This window comes from Macaca nemestrina, chromosome 2 (genome assembly GCF_043159975.1).
Source record: "Macaca nemestrina isolate mMacNem1 chromosome 2, mMacNem.hap1, whole genome shotgun sequence".
In the NCBI taxonomy this organism is placed as follows: Eukaryota; Metazoa; Chordata; class Mammalia; order Primates; family Cercopithecidae; genus Macaca; species Macaca nemestrina.
Genome location: NC_092126.1, coordinates 10,607,575 through 10,622,973, shown reverse-complemented (window position 1 = coordinate 10,622,973; position 15,399 = coordinate 10,607,575). Strand labels below are relative to the sequence as shown.

General features: G+C 42.1%; 1 long non-coding RNA gene across 8 annotated transcripts in view; it reads right to left on the bottom strand.

Annotated features, from left to right (window-relative positions):
• The window catches only part of LOC105470892 (uncharacterized), a 313,903-nt gene that overhangs the window by 248,589 nt on the left and 49,915 nt on the right, over positions 1 to 15,399 (bottom strand). Inside the window, exon 3 of one of the 8 annotated variants that reach the window (XR_980845.3) lies at positions 23 to 1,405. The exons of 6 other annotated variants lie outside the window; for them this stretch is intronic. This is a non-coding gene — a long non-coding RNA (uncharacterized lncRNA). One more of the 8 variants, XR_011619548.1, reaches the window with a different exon arrangement.

Sequence of the window (15,399 nt, the reverse complement as noted above, 5' to 3'; positions counted from 1 at the left end):
AAAAAAAGAGAGAGAGAGAGAAGAAAAAATGAACACATGATTTGGTAGTAGAAAGGACGATAAGATGATGCCAAGACTAGGAAACTAGATCAAAGAAAGGTCTGTTTGAAATGAGTGAAACCTGCATTATTTGTTAAAGGGATACAGTGGGAGGAGAAAAAGCAACTGAGGGAGCAGGAGACTAAGAGTGTGGACAGAGCTAAGTGCTGATGGGGAGCTGGGCAGAGTGAGGCCAGGAGTACATGGGGTACAATACGGGGCACTTCTTCATCAAAAGGAAAAGAAAAAGAGAAAAGAACAGGGAGGAGCTCTGAAAGATTTTCCTAGTGAGGCACAGTAAGCTGAGGAACCTCAGAGCAGAGAAGATCCCTGCTGGCAAATCAAAGACAAGCTGTGAACTGGGGAAACAGAGGAAATAGGGTGGACTTTGAGATTTGGAAATGTGGAGAAGAATTTGCACAACTGCTTTGGGAAGCAATCAGACATCAAGAAACAGGAAATAAAAAACTTATGATGAGTGGTGAGGGCTCAGCTGAGGTTGGATGCTGGGACTTTGCAGGGGGCTTGCTCTTGTCCCTCCCCCAGAACTTCTCTGACTGTCCTGAAAGCGACTCAGTGCAGACCCCTGCCCAGTGCTGTGGGATATGGGGATACCTAGATCTTTTCTGCTGCTTTTGCTTAGATCTGGGGAGGCCGATACATTTGTTAATGGTTGCCAAATGGAGAATATTATGAAGATGGAGACCAACTGTTCTTCCTCTCCACCAAAGGAAAAAAATCAAGGCCTGTGGAATATGGAGAGAGGAAGAAGAAATGGAATTCAGTAAAGCAGAAAAATATTGCCCAGCTACATTCAGGAAAACAAACTCCTCATCATAATTTTGTTCTAAAGAACAGCAATTAGGTTATGGGATGACATATTTAATTCTTCAATTGGTTACTTCTGTTATGGGCTTAAGAATAAACGAGCGTAAGCTATAGCTTGAACTATTTAAGCAAATGTCAAGGAAGGCATTTGTGGGACTGCTACAAAGCGGGATAGCATAATGGTTATTATCGTGGCCTTTGGAGCCGTACTGTCTGGGTTTGAATCTTGCCTCTTAATAATTGCATGGCCCTGGGTGAGTCACAGTCCTTTCATGTTTCATTTACTTCATCTCTAAAATGGTGATGACAATATGCCTAACTTATGGGGTTGCGAAAAGCTCTTAGAACAAAACCTGATAAACAATATTCAATAAATATTAGTTATTAGCTGTCATCATTTTTTAGGAAAAACAGATTTCTTGGTGAGTTTCATAGAAGTACTTGCCCTCAGAGTAGAGGATTCCAAGAGCCCTCGGTCCTATGGTTTTCACACTGCTCTTCAGTGCTCAAGAGTGAAAGAGACATGCTTCTGGGGTTCCTTCGGGGGTAAAAAGGGAGAAAAGGCTGCTGTGGCTCTTATCCATCCCCCAGCTTCAATGGGAAGAATAATGAGCATAAGAATGAAAATAGCTCTGCTCTATCAATTTCACCTACTTTTCAGTTTTCTGTCTGTATCTGGAAAGAAGCTTTCAATATTAAACACAGAAAACGGAACTGATTTAACAGATGAAGAGACTGAAGGCTAGAAGGAGAAATGACTTCCCCAAAGTCAAATGCTAACTTTTCAGCAGAGCAAGATCTAGCACCCAGGCCTCCTGTCTCCCCTTCCGGGACTGCTTCTACTACAACTCCCTATCAGTTTGGCCCCCACCACAAAATGCCTGGAGACACATGGCCAGCACCCAGGCTGCAGATCACAATTGCATCATCATGTAACATGCCTCCGCTCTAAAGTCTTGATCCCAAAAAGACCTTTCATCATGGAACTGTGGGGAAAGACAGGAATATCCTAAAGTTTTTCCTAATGTATGTATACGGGTGTGTATGTATTCCTAAAAGCATGATTGTTTTTATTTCTCAAACAACCTAGCTTATTCACATTTCCTCCAAAGACCTTTTCTAATTCTCCAGGCAATTGGCTATCCCCTCCCAGAGCTTCCTGCAGTGCCTCTTCTGAGCATAATGTTTTAATGATCATTTTTCCTGATGAATAAAATATCCTACTTTCAAGTCAATCATCTTTGACTTCCCAGCGCCAACTTCAGAGAATGGCACTGGGCAGATAATGGATGTGACTACATGTTTTAAATCACCAGCTGATATACAAATGTGAAGAATAATTAGTGTTACTGTTATTATTACAGTGAAGGAGCATCAGATATAACATTTCCTATTTCAATGAGCCACTTACTCATTTAGGTTGGCTAAGAACTTTTGCAAAACTTTGTTTCTTTTTGAGAATAAGGTGTGAGTTCAATGTGCTGCATAGGGTTTAATTTTTAATTGTCACATCAAATACCTGTAGGGTGGGAGGAGGAGTGCAAAGAGAGTAGAAGAGACTGGTTAAGGGCAAGCACTGTCTGCAAAAAGGTTTCCAGAAGAGCCCCAACCCTGCACACATAAACCGGATACTTTTCTTTCTCGGATACAAGGCCTGTCTGTGAGCCCGGAGAACCTTCTTCCGGTAAGCAGGCTCCACAGCTGACTGATTAGGGGAGACCTTTTAATGAAGGCATTAATAAAAGAAGCTGCAGCTCCAGAGGGCGCCTGCACTAATTAGGATAGTGTCAGCCAGGAGAACACCCACACAGACAGCTCTGTGTCTTTTCTGTAAGGGTAGGGTGCAAGGAGCTGCCAAGTTTTGCTGCCCCGATGCCTTCTCCTCCCCACCTTAGGGGCCTGTTTGTTAATATCTACTTCCTACACACTCAACCCCTGAGAATGTATATGCCAGTCCCGCCCCAGCCAGGACCTGGGGAGGTGGCACCTTTAAACCATCTGGAACACCTTCCTTCCTGCAGAAAGCATGGCAGTGATGCACATTTCCAAGGAAGACAGAGAGACTGCAGTGCTTGGCACTCCCAGCCTCTCGGTCTCCCTTGGCTTGGCGGTTCCTTCATTCTGCCTTCCTCCCTTCATTCCCTGCCCTTCATTTCCTGACCCTCCACACTGACCAACACGATGTCATCTGCATCAGTCAGTGTTCTCCAGAGGGAAAACTGTATATATGTAGATGGCCTATATGCATATCATGCTTAGGTATACATTCTTTTGGAATAAATAATTTATATTTATTACTTACTTATAATCACATATGTATGAGTTATTTCAAGGAACTAGCTGATGTATCTGTGAGGACTGGCAAGTTTAAAATTTGTAGCGCAGGCTAGCGGGCTGGAAATTCAGGCAGCACTGGATGCTGCAGTCTTGAGGGAGAATTTCTTCTTCTGTGGGAAAGTTCGGTTTTTTGCTCCTATAAACCTTTCAACTGATTAGATAAGATCCATCCAGTTGGAGAGGGTAATCTCTTCTACTTAAAGTCAACTAATGGTATATGTTATCTACAGCTACACAATACCTTCACAGCAACAACTTAGGTTTGTATTTGATTAAATAACTGAGTACAACCACCTAGCCAAGTCGGTGCATAAAACAACCACACCATCCTTTACCTCATTTGAACTTCCCAATTTCTTTAGCTAAGCAGAGAAGTTAGCATCATCTACATTCCACAGATTCCAACACTGAGGCTCTTCTGAGTGGTGATTTGTTCACTTATACACAGCAAGTAAATGTTATTTCTGGATGTCATAATGAAACCAAAGGTTTTGACCATCTTAAATTCTTAAAGTTAGATCATACCACCTTTCTCACATAAAAGTCATTCATTTATGCATTCAATAATTACGTGCTAGGTACTGATTGAGCAACACAGACCTGGGGTTCTGACATTTTGGAGCTGACTCTCCGGTGAGGGAGCCCAACACACTGACATACACACGTGCATGTGTGCGCGCACACACACATACACACACACACACACACACAGAACTGCTCATAGCATTTGAAAAGCTTCTTTAAAATGATTGGCAAACTCTGGAAGAAGTAGGATTGTCTTCCATAACAGAGAAGCATGGGACTGAGAAAGCAGCTCAGAAAATGCAGCAATTCTTTTTCAAAGAGAGATGAGACAAGCTCCATAAACTCAATTTCAGCGTGTTAAAGAAGAGTCTGAGATCCATGTCTGTGATGGAGGGGGTGGTGAATCAGGAGTCAAAAAAGCGTATGCTGAATTTTTTCCTTTCGCATGAGCAAGTGGTGGGAGCTGGGTTGGAATCAACACGGGGCAGACCAAGGCTTTAGCCGGAAGCAGACTGGTGGCACAGGGCAGCCAGCCAGGCAGACTACCCTTGGCTTCTGCTGCTAGGCTCCATGTGCTAAATCTCAGGAGGAAGAATGAATCAAGGATTACCTCTTTGGCTGATGGAGACATTTTGTTCACTTCACAAAATCAGTAAAGTATTTTATGTGGTTTTCAGCAAATGCAGAATACAGGCATATGTTGTTTTGTTGCACTTTGCTTCACTGCACTTGGCAAATACTGAGATTTTTACAAATTGAAGGATTGTGGCAACCTTGCATTCACCAATTAAGTCCACTGGTGCTATTTTTCCAACAGCATGTGCTTACTTCATGTCTCTGTGTCCCATTTTGGTAATTCTTGCAATACTTCAAACTTTTTCATTATTATTATATCTGTTATGGTGATCTGTGATCAGTGATCTTTGATGCTAATATAATAATTGTTTGGAGTATCACAAACCACACCATATAAGATGGCAAACTTAATCAATAAATGTGTGTGTTTTGACTGCTGTATGGACTGGCCATTCCCATGTCTCTCTCCCTCTCCTTGGATTCCCTATATCCTGAGACAATTAGATCAATTAACAACCCTACAATGGCCTCTAGGTGTTCAAGTGAAAGGAAGAGTCACACAAGTCTCATTTTAAATCAAAAGTTAGAAATGATTAATGTTAGTGAGGAAAGCATGTCAAAAGCCAAGATAAGCTGAAAGCTAAGCCTCTTGTGCCAAATTGGCCTCTAGCCAAATTGTGAATGCAAATAAAAAGCTATCGAAGGAAATTAAACATACTGATCCAGTAACAGACAAATGATAAGAAAGCAAAACAGCCTTATTGCTGATATAAACAAGGTTTTAATGGTCTGAATAGAAGACCAAACCAGCCTCAATATCCCCTTAAGCCAAAGCCTAATCCAGAGCAAGGACTTACCTCTCTTCAATTCGATGAAGGCTGAGGAGGTAAGGAAACTACAAAAGAAAAGTTGGAAGCCAGCAAAAGTTGGTTCATGAGGTTTAGTCTCCATAACATAGAAGTGTAAGGCGAAGCAGCCACTGCTGATGGAGAAGTTGCAGCAAGATATCCAGATATGGCAAAGATAACTGATGAAGGTGGCTACACTAACAACACATTTTCAATGTAATGTAACAGCCTTCTATTGAAAGAAGATGGCATCTAGGACTCTCATAGCTTCAGATGAAAAGTCAATGCTCAGCTTCAACGCTTAAAAGGATAGGCTGGCACTCTTGTTTGGGGCTAATGCAGCCGGTGACTTTCAGTTGAAGCCAGTGTTCATTTACCATTCCAGAATCCTAGGGTCCCTAGGAATCATGCTAAATCTACTGTGTTGTGCTGTAGAAATGGAATGACAAAACCTGGATGACAGCACATCTATTTATAACATGGTTTATAGAATATTTTAAGCCCACTGTTGAGACCTCCTGCTCAGATAAAAAAGATTCCTTTCAAAATATTGTTGCTCATCGGCAATGCATTTAGCCGCCCAAGAGCTCTGATGGAGATGTACAAGGAAGTTAATGTTGTCATCCCTGCCAACTCAACATCCATTCTGAAGCCCATGGCCAAAGAGTAATTTCAACTTTTAAGCCTTATTATTTCAGAAATACATTTTGTAAGGCTATAGCTGTCAAAGATAGTGATTCCATTAATGGACCTGGGAAAAGTAAATTGAAAACTTCCTGGAAAGGATTTACCTATTCTAGTGCCATTAAGAACATTCATGATTTATGGAAGGAGGTCAAAATGTCAACATTAACAGGAATTTGGAAGAAGTTGATTCCAACCCTAATGGATAATGTTGAGGGGTTCAAGACTTCAGTGGAGAAAGTAACTGCAGATGTGGTGGAAATAGCAAGAGAACTAGAATTAGAAGTGGAGCCTGAAGATGTGACTGAATTGCTGCAATCTTGTGATCAAACATGAATGGATGAGGAGTTGCTTGTTATGGATGAGAAAGTGATTTCTTGAAATAGGATCTACTCTTGGTGAAGATGCTGTGAACATTGTTGAAATGACAACAAAAGATATATAATATTACATAACTTAGTTGATAAAACAGCTGCAGGATTTGAGAGAATTGACTCTGATTTTGAAAGAAGTTTTACTGTGGATAAAACATTATTAAACAACATTGCATGCTAAAGAGAAATCTTTCATGAAAGGAAGAGTCAATCAGTGCAGCAAACTTCATTATTGTCTTATTTTTAAGAAATTGCCACAGCCACTCCAGCTAACCTTCAGCAACCACCACCCCAACCAGTCAGCAGCCATTAACATCGAGACAGGATCCTCCACCAGTGAAAAAAAAAATTACAGCTCACTAAAGGCTCAGATGATTATTAGCAATTTTTAGCAATAAAGTATTTTTGAATTAAGGTATGACACATACCTTAATTCAAATGTCTAAAATTTTTAAAAATACATTGTTTTTCACACATAACTCTATTGCACACAAAAGTTATGACAATAAACATAACTTTTATATGCACTGGGTAATAAAAAAATTCATGTTATTCCCTTTATTGTGGTGGTCTGGAACAGAACTTGCAATATCCCTGAGGGATGCCTGCATGTGTCTTAATCCTCTATCTAGGCATTCCTTCCCTCCTACCGTCACCGAATCAAAAATGTATTGTCCCCAAACAATAATAGTTTTATAGAATTTCACAACTTATAAAAATGCTTTTGAGTACGTTGTCCCATTTACTCCCTGAAATAAAAGCAATATAAACATTATTAAATTTCTACTTCATAGAAGAAACTGAGGTACAGAAAGGTTAATTGACTTGCCCAGAGTCTTTAGAGCAATATCTTTGAGGGCATTGGACCCCTCAGTATTTCATCTGGTTCCTGCTCAGTCATCAAAACCAAACATCATCAGTATATTAGTTTACTAGGGCTGCCATAGCAACGTTCCACAAACTGGATGGCTTGAACAACAGAAATATTGCCTCACAGTTCTGGAGAATGGAAGTCTGAGATCGAGGTGTGGGCAGGGTTGGTTCCCTGTGACGGGTGTGAGGGACAGTCTCTTCTATGCTACTCTCACAGCTTCTGATGGCTTGCAGGTATTATTTGGCATTCCCTGTAGAAGCAGCACCCCAATATTTGCCTTCACATTCACCTAGTGTTCTCTCTGTGTTTGTGTCTGTGTTCACATCTACCCTTTTCATAAAGACATACAATCATATTGGATTAGACACCCACTCTATTTCAGTATGACCTGATCTTAACTAATTGCATCTGCAACAACCCTACTCCAAATAGGTCACATGCTGAGTTACTGGGAGTAGATCTTCAACACAGGAATTCAACCCATAACAATCAATGTCTGTAAATCCATTTTACCCTGGGACGTAGGCAAAGCTAAGATTTTTATTCTCATTTGTAAGATGGGTAAAATCATCCAGGCCCAGGACCACTGAGTAAGTGACAGATCTGTCCCTGACCTCACTCCATCCCACTATTTAACTCTGCAAGTTGTACCTTCAGGCTACCTTGGGACACACGGAACCCCACTGATATCCCTGGCGTAAGTTCAGTAAGGGCCAAGTCACAGCCTATGTGCTTGTCAAGAAACTGCTGGCTGAGATAAAATGGCTGAATTAATAAAAGCATCTGACTATGAAGCACTCCTGGAAAGGACTTTAACCTGAAAAGGAATAAGGAATATTGCCAGGTCTGTATTCCATCAGTCTCCAAATACTAGGAAATGGTGCCAGATAGGGGTTGTGAGAAGTTAACTAGATAATGAAAAGGTTATCTGTACTCTTGGGGAACATTAACATTTATTTGTTGCCATAACTACATAGAATTATCAGCAAAGTTGTTGTAATCCAAAATAGGATCAAAATATTTGAATGAGATTATCTCAGACCAGAAAGCCTTCCAAAGTTACCTAGATTTTTCTAAAGGGAACAAGAAATGTTTAGCCTTATCAGAAACCCAAATTATGGCATGTCTGGTAGAGAACTGATTTGAGCCATAGCTCAGGCATCCAGAGAGCCCTGGAGAAAGTTTAAGGTTTGCAGCCAGAAACGATGGATTTAAATCTCACCCTCGTTCTCTCACTTTCTGATTAGCTTGGAGACAACATGGACGGTGGGATGTGCTGGGTCTTTTAGGTCAGCTTTTGTTTTAAGCCCTTTTTTTGTAGTTGTCGACTTGCCAGAGATTTTCATGGCTGTTGCATTACTTTAATAAATCTAGGATTGAACCAGGCACTTGATTGACCGGCACAAGCATCAGTTGCCAAAAGGCAACTGATTCACATTTCCAGAGGGGTTGCTGGCATTTCCAGAGGGGTTTCTAGCATTTCCAGAGGAGTTTTTAATTAGACAATGGTGTGCCCCCATAGTCTAATAAAACTCGCTCAGAGTAACCCTCTGGACCCCTGTCCCTTACGGTGACATACATTGTTCAGGCTACAAAGGTTCTCCTAGGACTTAATCTCACTTGAGCCTCACTTCAATCCTGTCTGTGCACTGGGGAGGACAGAGCTTATTACCAGCCTGGACTGTCATAAAAAGACTAAGTTTCATTAAACAGCTCATTGATTTGAGGGCCAGGACTTAAATCTGGACCCCTGGCCTCCAAGTTCACCACTCCACATTGCCTTCTGGCTTAGAATTATCAGTAGAAATTCCATCGCAGAACCCTGTGCAAGAGGCAGAGCTAATCCCCAAGTGGAGGATTAGTTTGTAAGCCTGTGTTTACTGAGAAACTGTGCTCAGCCCCGCGATCCTCCCGTTCCACTGCCCATCACCCCCAGCAAAGTGTCAGAGCCTTCTCCCCCAGGAGATGGAAACTCAACACTGATTCTCACATAAGCAACAGCCAGTTTCAACATGTCTTTCTCTTTACCAAAAAGACAGAATTTTTTTTTGCCATTGTATTGAATACAATTGTTCTAAAAATAATACTGAATGGTTAAAGAATGTTAACTCACAATTTTATTTAGCACATTTTACTGAGGGCTATCCTGTATCAAGTCCTATGCTCTATTCTGTGGAAACATCAAATTAATCAGTGACAGACAGTGCTCCCAAGAGGCTCAGAGTCTCGTAGGAGAATAAGTCATACATGGAGATGGCAGGATGTGAGAGGGGAGACGAGGTGCTGATTGGTTGCACAACCAGCCTTGGAATCTGAGAACCTGAGAAGGACTGCAGGGAGGGACCTCTTTTTAATTGTCCTTAGCTGTGATGTTCATTCTATAGACTAAGTCATCCTCCTCAAGTATCTGGAGCTGCCTGTCCAAAAGAATTGTTGGCAATGCTCTGTATCTATGTTGTTCAGTATGGTAGCCTTGAATACAGTAACTCAGAAGCTACTGAGCACTTGAAATGTGGCTAGTGCAACTAAAGAAATGAGGCTTTAATTTAATCCTATTTTCATGAATTTTAATTATAGCTAGGGGCTAGTGTATTGGACAGTGCAGGTCTCTGCAGGCAGGAAAATGCCTAGCTCTTCATGACCATGTCATTGTTGGGGGTGCAGCTAGACATGGTTATGGGGAAGGCTCTCCTGCTGCTCTGTTGCCCCTCCAGGACATCTGTCATCACCTGCTTCTCCTGGTTTGTATGCCAAGAGGCTTACACATGTAGGGCTGGGTCCTCCGGAGTGTCACTAAACCAAAGTGATCAGCCAGTCCCTCCCACACCTACATGTGACTACTACTAGCAACACTCCTTTCTCATTTGGGAGATCAAAGTAATAGAGTCTGGCAAGGTGCAGCTTTGGAAAGGTGCCAGCCTCCACGACAGAGAGGCAGTGAATTGTCCAAAACACCCTAGGGCCTACCTCTCAGGCCGTGTGGCAGCCTGCAGGGCACGTGAACTGGACCTGATGAAATCTGTGATCCGGCCCCAGCTGTGCCGCGAGCTCACTCTGTGACCCAGAGCAGGCTGCTCCTCTTGCTGAGCTCCAGTTCTCTTTTCCGCAAAGTGAGAAGTTGGATTTGCTACTTCTTCAACTAGCTGAAAGCTTCTGCAACTGTCTATTTATTCCCAGACACAGAAATTTAGAGACTGAAGAAGGAAGTATCTAGAGATTTATTTTCTGATGTGAAGCACAGGGTCAAACTAATTTAGCAGCAATAAAAAATGTGAATAGTTGAAAATACCTGGTGTTATTGATGGTAAGCAAGTGCTACTAGTGAACTTAACAGTAAGAAAAATAGGCTGAGAAGATTACAAAGAAGAGGAAACTGACAAGAACGAGGATGAAAAGGAAGTGGAGGACAAAAGGCAGGAGTGACAAAAGGGTCAAATAAATAACAAAGAATTATCAGTCATGCAAGTCAGTGAAGGGTAAAGAAGACAGCAGTCAGACCTCCGTGAACTGGAGAGAGTGACTTGATCAGTGAGGAACAGCACATTTTATCCCTGATGCAAAAAAATCCTGACTTCTTTAGTCAGCATCTCAAAGCACAGAGGAGCAAAGCATCTGCAGGAACAACTTCACCTCATTCATTCATTCAGCAAATAGTTATTGAGCACTCCACAGCAGGGGCTGTGAATCTGGCTGAGTATCAGAATCACCTGGGGAGCTTGAGAAATAAAAACCTGATGTCCAGGCCCATTCCCAGAGTCTCTATTTGCATTGGTCTGGGGCGGTGCTCTGTGTCGGTGGGCAGCTAAAAGTCCCCAGCTGATTCTAATGTTCAGTCTCAGCTGAGAACCTCTGGTTTCCTGTGTGCCAGGCATTGTGCAAACCAGGACATGTAAAGGTAAACAAAACAGACAAGGCCCCTGAACCCACCAGAGGCAGGTATTCTCCAACATGATCAAGACCCAGTGAGGTTTGTGGGGTAATAATTATCTTTATACCACAGATGAAGAAAGTGGTATTTAGGTGGTTTGTTCCCAAGATCACACAACCTGGAAGTCGTTAGCTGAGGACAGCTTCATCAGTCCGAGTCTCAACATCCAGTGCTCCTTCCCTGACACCATACCCCCTCAGAAAACAGGATACAGAGAAAAGGAACCTTCCAGTGATCCCTCCTCTAGTTTTCAGACACCTGAAAGGTTCAACAGGCTCTGGCCACACCTACAGTTATCAGACCTTTAAATACCCACGGGATGCAGAGAATGACTGAAGGCTGGAGACCCTGGGGACAGACCTACTGTGGATTACAGTAAGAAGACACCTTACTAGAGATACCCAAAAAGAGGAAAGATGCGAAGTTATGGATGCCTAATATTTGCCAGGCACTGTGCTAGGTGCTAAAGACACAAAGACGAAAGTCAGTCCCAATCCTCAAGGGATATGGAGCCTGGAGGAAACACATGCAGTATGACTCAATTGTTAATGTTCTAGAGGAGAAGTTGGCAAGCTTTTTCTATAAAGGTCAGACAATAAATATATTCTGCTTTAATGGCTACGTGGTCTCTGTCACAACTCCTTGATTCTGCCATTGTAATGCAAAAGAAGCTATAGGCAATACTCAAATGTATGAGCACAGCTATGTTTCAACAACATAGGATTTGTGGAGACTGAAACTTGGATTTTATCTCATTTTTATGTGTTATGAAATACTGTTCTTCATTTGATGTGTTCCAATCATTTAAACATGTAAAAAATCATTCTTAGCTTGCAAGCTGTCCAAAAATTAGATGGTGGATTGGATTTGACCCCTGGTGTGCAGTTCGCTAGCTCCTGTTCTGGAGGTGTCATGCCAGGGAGCTAGGGGAAAAAATGGCCACCCAGATCAGCCTTGTGGGATCAAGGGAGGCTTCTCAAAGGAGATGGCACTTTAACTTCTCCCAGTTCACCTGGATGCCCTACAGACAGCGCTCATTTTCCTACTTTGAACGTGACCTGTGAACAGGCTCCAGTGAATTCTCTGGATATTCTTTAAAGGAGGAAACAAAATCAGATTTTAAAAAATGTTTCTCGAATATTTTAACAATCACCAGATGCCCCTCTGCATTGGAATACAGAGCTTAGAAGTTCTCCTCTGACGTAAGATCCCTCCTTTGTTAGAAGTTAGGGAAGACTACAATGGAAAATAACATTTATTGAGCTTGTATGTTTCTGGATGAGTCAGAGACTTTTTACTTGAGTTTTCTCATTTAATCCTCACGATTGGCCTGCATGTTAATATTACTATCTCCATTTTACAGATGATAAAAATGAAGCTTAGAGATATACATATTCTCAAAGCCACAAAGTTAGTACATGGTAGAGTTGAGACTTGTATTCAGGCTATGGGGTTTTAAGGTACAATTACCCTTATTATTCTTCCTTTCCTTCTAAAGCAATTATATCTTATGAACAAGGAGGTTTTTAAACAGAATTAAAATAGCACAAAAATTTTTAGCGAAACTAATTACAAGGGCATGGTGGTGGGCGCGTGTAGTCCCAGCTACTTGGGAGGCTGAGGCAGGAGAATGTTGTAAATCCAGGAGGCGGAGGTTGCAGTGAGCGGAGATCGTGCCACTGCACTCCAGCCTGGGTGAGAGTGCGAGATTCCATCTCAAAAAACGAAAACAAAAACAAAACAAAACAAAACAAAAACTAATTACGAATAATGAACCGGGAAAATACCTTGGAAAACTAGCTTCCAATTAAAATGCATCTGGAAAATATCACCCATCAGCCTTACTTGCTCACCTGCCTGGATCAAAGTTTCTTTCAATTAAAGAAAGGGGTTGGTAGGAAGAGCAACAGCTTTTTAGAAAGCCAGTCTTCGTGAGGGCTTTGAATATTATGGAAGTCTGAAAGACTTATATTTCTGAGGATAATTCTTTTTCTTTTTTTTTTTTTTTTTTGAGACGGAATCTCGCTCTGTCACCCAGGCTGGAGTGCAGTGGTCGGATCTCAGCTCACTGCAAGCTCTGCCTCCCGGGTTCCCGCCATTCGCCTGCCTCAGCCTCCCGAGTAGCTGGGACTACAGGTGGCCACCACCGCGCCTGGCTAGTTTTTTGTATTTTTAGTGGAGACGGGGTTTCACCGTGTTAGCCAGGATGGTCTCGATCTCCTGACCTTGTGATCCACCCGTCTCAGCCTCCCAAAGTGCTGGGATTACAGGCGTGAGCCACCGCGCCCGGCCTCTGAGGATAATTCTTATAGGGCAGTTTGAGAATCAAAACCCTTACATAAAAGAGTTCTGTTACAGTAATAAATAAAATTCACATATTACTTCTTTAATACTCTATGTAAGCTTCTTCTTTTTATTTATTTATTTATTTTGTTTTTTTGAGACGGAGTCTCACTCTGTCACCTAGGCCGGAGTGCAGTGATGCAATCTCAGCTCACTGCAACCCCTGCCTCCCGAGTTCAAGTGATTCTCCTGCTTCAGCCTCCTGAGTAGCTGGGATTACAGGCGTGCACCCAGCTAAGTTTTTGTATTTTTAGTAGAGATGGGGTTTCACCATATTGGCCAGACTGGTCTCAAACTCCTGACCTCATGATCTTCCCGCCTCATCCTCCCAAAGTGCTGGGATTACAGGCGTGAGCCACTGCTCCCGGCCTCTATGTAAGCTTCTTATGCAGAGAGGGGGCAGGCAATGTTGCTTTCGGTTTTGAGACTGGTTTTTGTTTTTTAATTGTCAAGACCAGTCTGCATCATATGTTCCTTTTTCCTAAAATTAGAGCCTCTTGAAACCTGCTAGAAAATTCAGGGAAGAGAAATAAACCCTAAAATAATGCTAACCCTAAAAATAAACCTTAGAAATCTCTCAGTTATATGCAATGGCTCAGGCCTTTGTCAGACCTCAGATTTGTGTGGGAAACATTTGTTGCTTACCTCCTTGGTATCCATTTCCAAGTCTTCTGGATACAGCTCTACTCTTCTTTAGGGATTCAGCCCTTCCTCACCTCCAGTCTGTGCATTTTGGGGTGAAACACATGACCCAAACGGAAGCCAATCATGTATGCATCCACTGCATGCAAATGGGCACGGGTCTTAATCTACCCCACTTTGCTGGTACAGTAGTGCTGGGGGGAAAAAAGATACCTCTTTTCTACTTGATTGTTATCTGACAACCATATTGCTACTTTATGGAGAAAGTCTGCCTAGGAATGGCGTTAAAATAGGAAAGGGAAGAGAGAAATGAAGAAAAATATTTTTGTGACATTCGTGAGCCTTGGATCAAATCACATTTGTTAGATAAGTCAACAAATTCTATTTTTGCCTAAATTTGATTTTTCTGTTTTTCTGTTGCTTACAACCAAAAGCATCCTACCTGAAACTGTAATTATGCCCCTCTAATCTAGTCCCAGTAACAAAGTCACTGTCTTGATCTCCGTTTCATGTCTCTGACCTCATCACTCAGAGAGTGTCCTGGTCCTTCTGTTGCTGAGAGGCCTTACCTTGTGACCGACTTCACCTCATCCCTACCCTGGAGATTGGACATTCACTAGTACCTGCTCCAGACCAAAGAGCGAAAAAGACCAAAAAAGACCACCTTTACCCCGTTTTGTTTTACATTTATTACATAAGAAACATATTAATAATAGAACATTTATTTAATACATGACAGGCTGGAGAAAAATATTTATTATTTATAATCTTTCTTGATATGAAACGTATAGATCCAGGTTGCTGGAGGATCTTTTGTTTACTGAGAGTAGACAAAGTCCTTCATCCTCACTTTAATGGTCTTAGACCTATTTAAAGTTAGTATTGATGAGTGGGAGAGGATTGGCAATCAGGGAATTGCCCTAAGAAGAGGAGAGATTAAGAGGGCCCAGAGACTAATTACTCCAGGGAGGCAGGAGACGGCGGCCAGGAGGCTGAGTGGAAGAAGGTGCAAAGCTGTGATGTAGAAACAGGTATGGAAAAAGCATCCTCTCACGGGAGAATTTGAGATGAGGGCCTGTGCACTGTGAAACGTCAGTCTTCTCCTCTGCCTCCGCTGTGAATTCTGCAGTATTCTACATTGCTCATTACTCCTTAAGAATGAAGTCAATTTGGAGGGAGCTTAAAGAAAGAGAACAGGGAAGCAGGAGCGAGCAGCAAGCATAAATTTACATGTATCAGGCATTTTAGCTTAAAAGGACTTGGGATGCAGATGCTGGTGGGTAGAGGAATGGATAATCCCCTTTACAGTAATTTTGTTTATATCGCAGCTGAAATGAAGCCACAATATTGACAGGAAGTGGAGTCTGGCAACCACAAGTTTCCAAAGTGCACATCTGCACT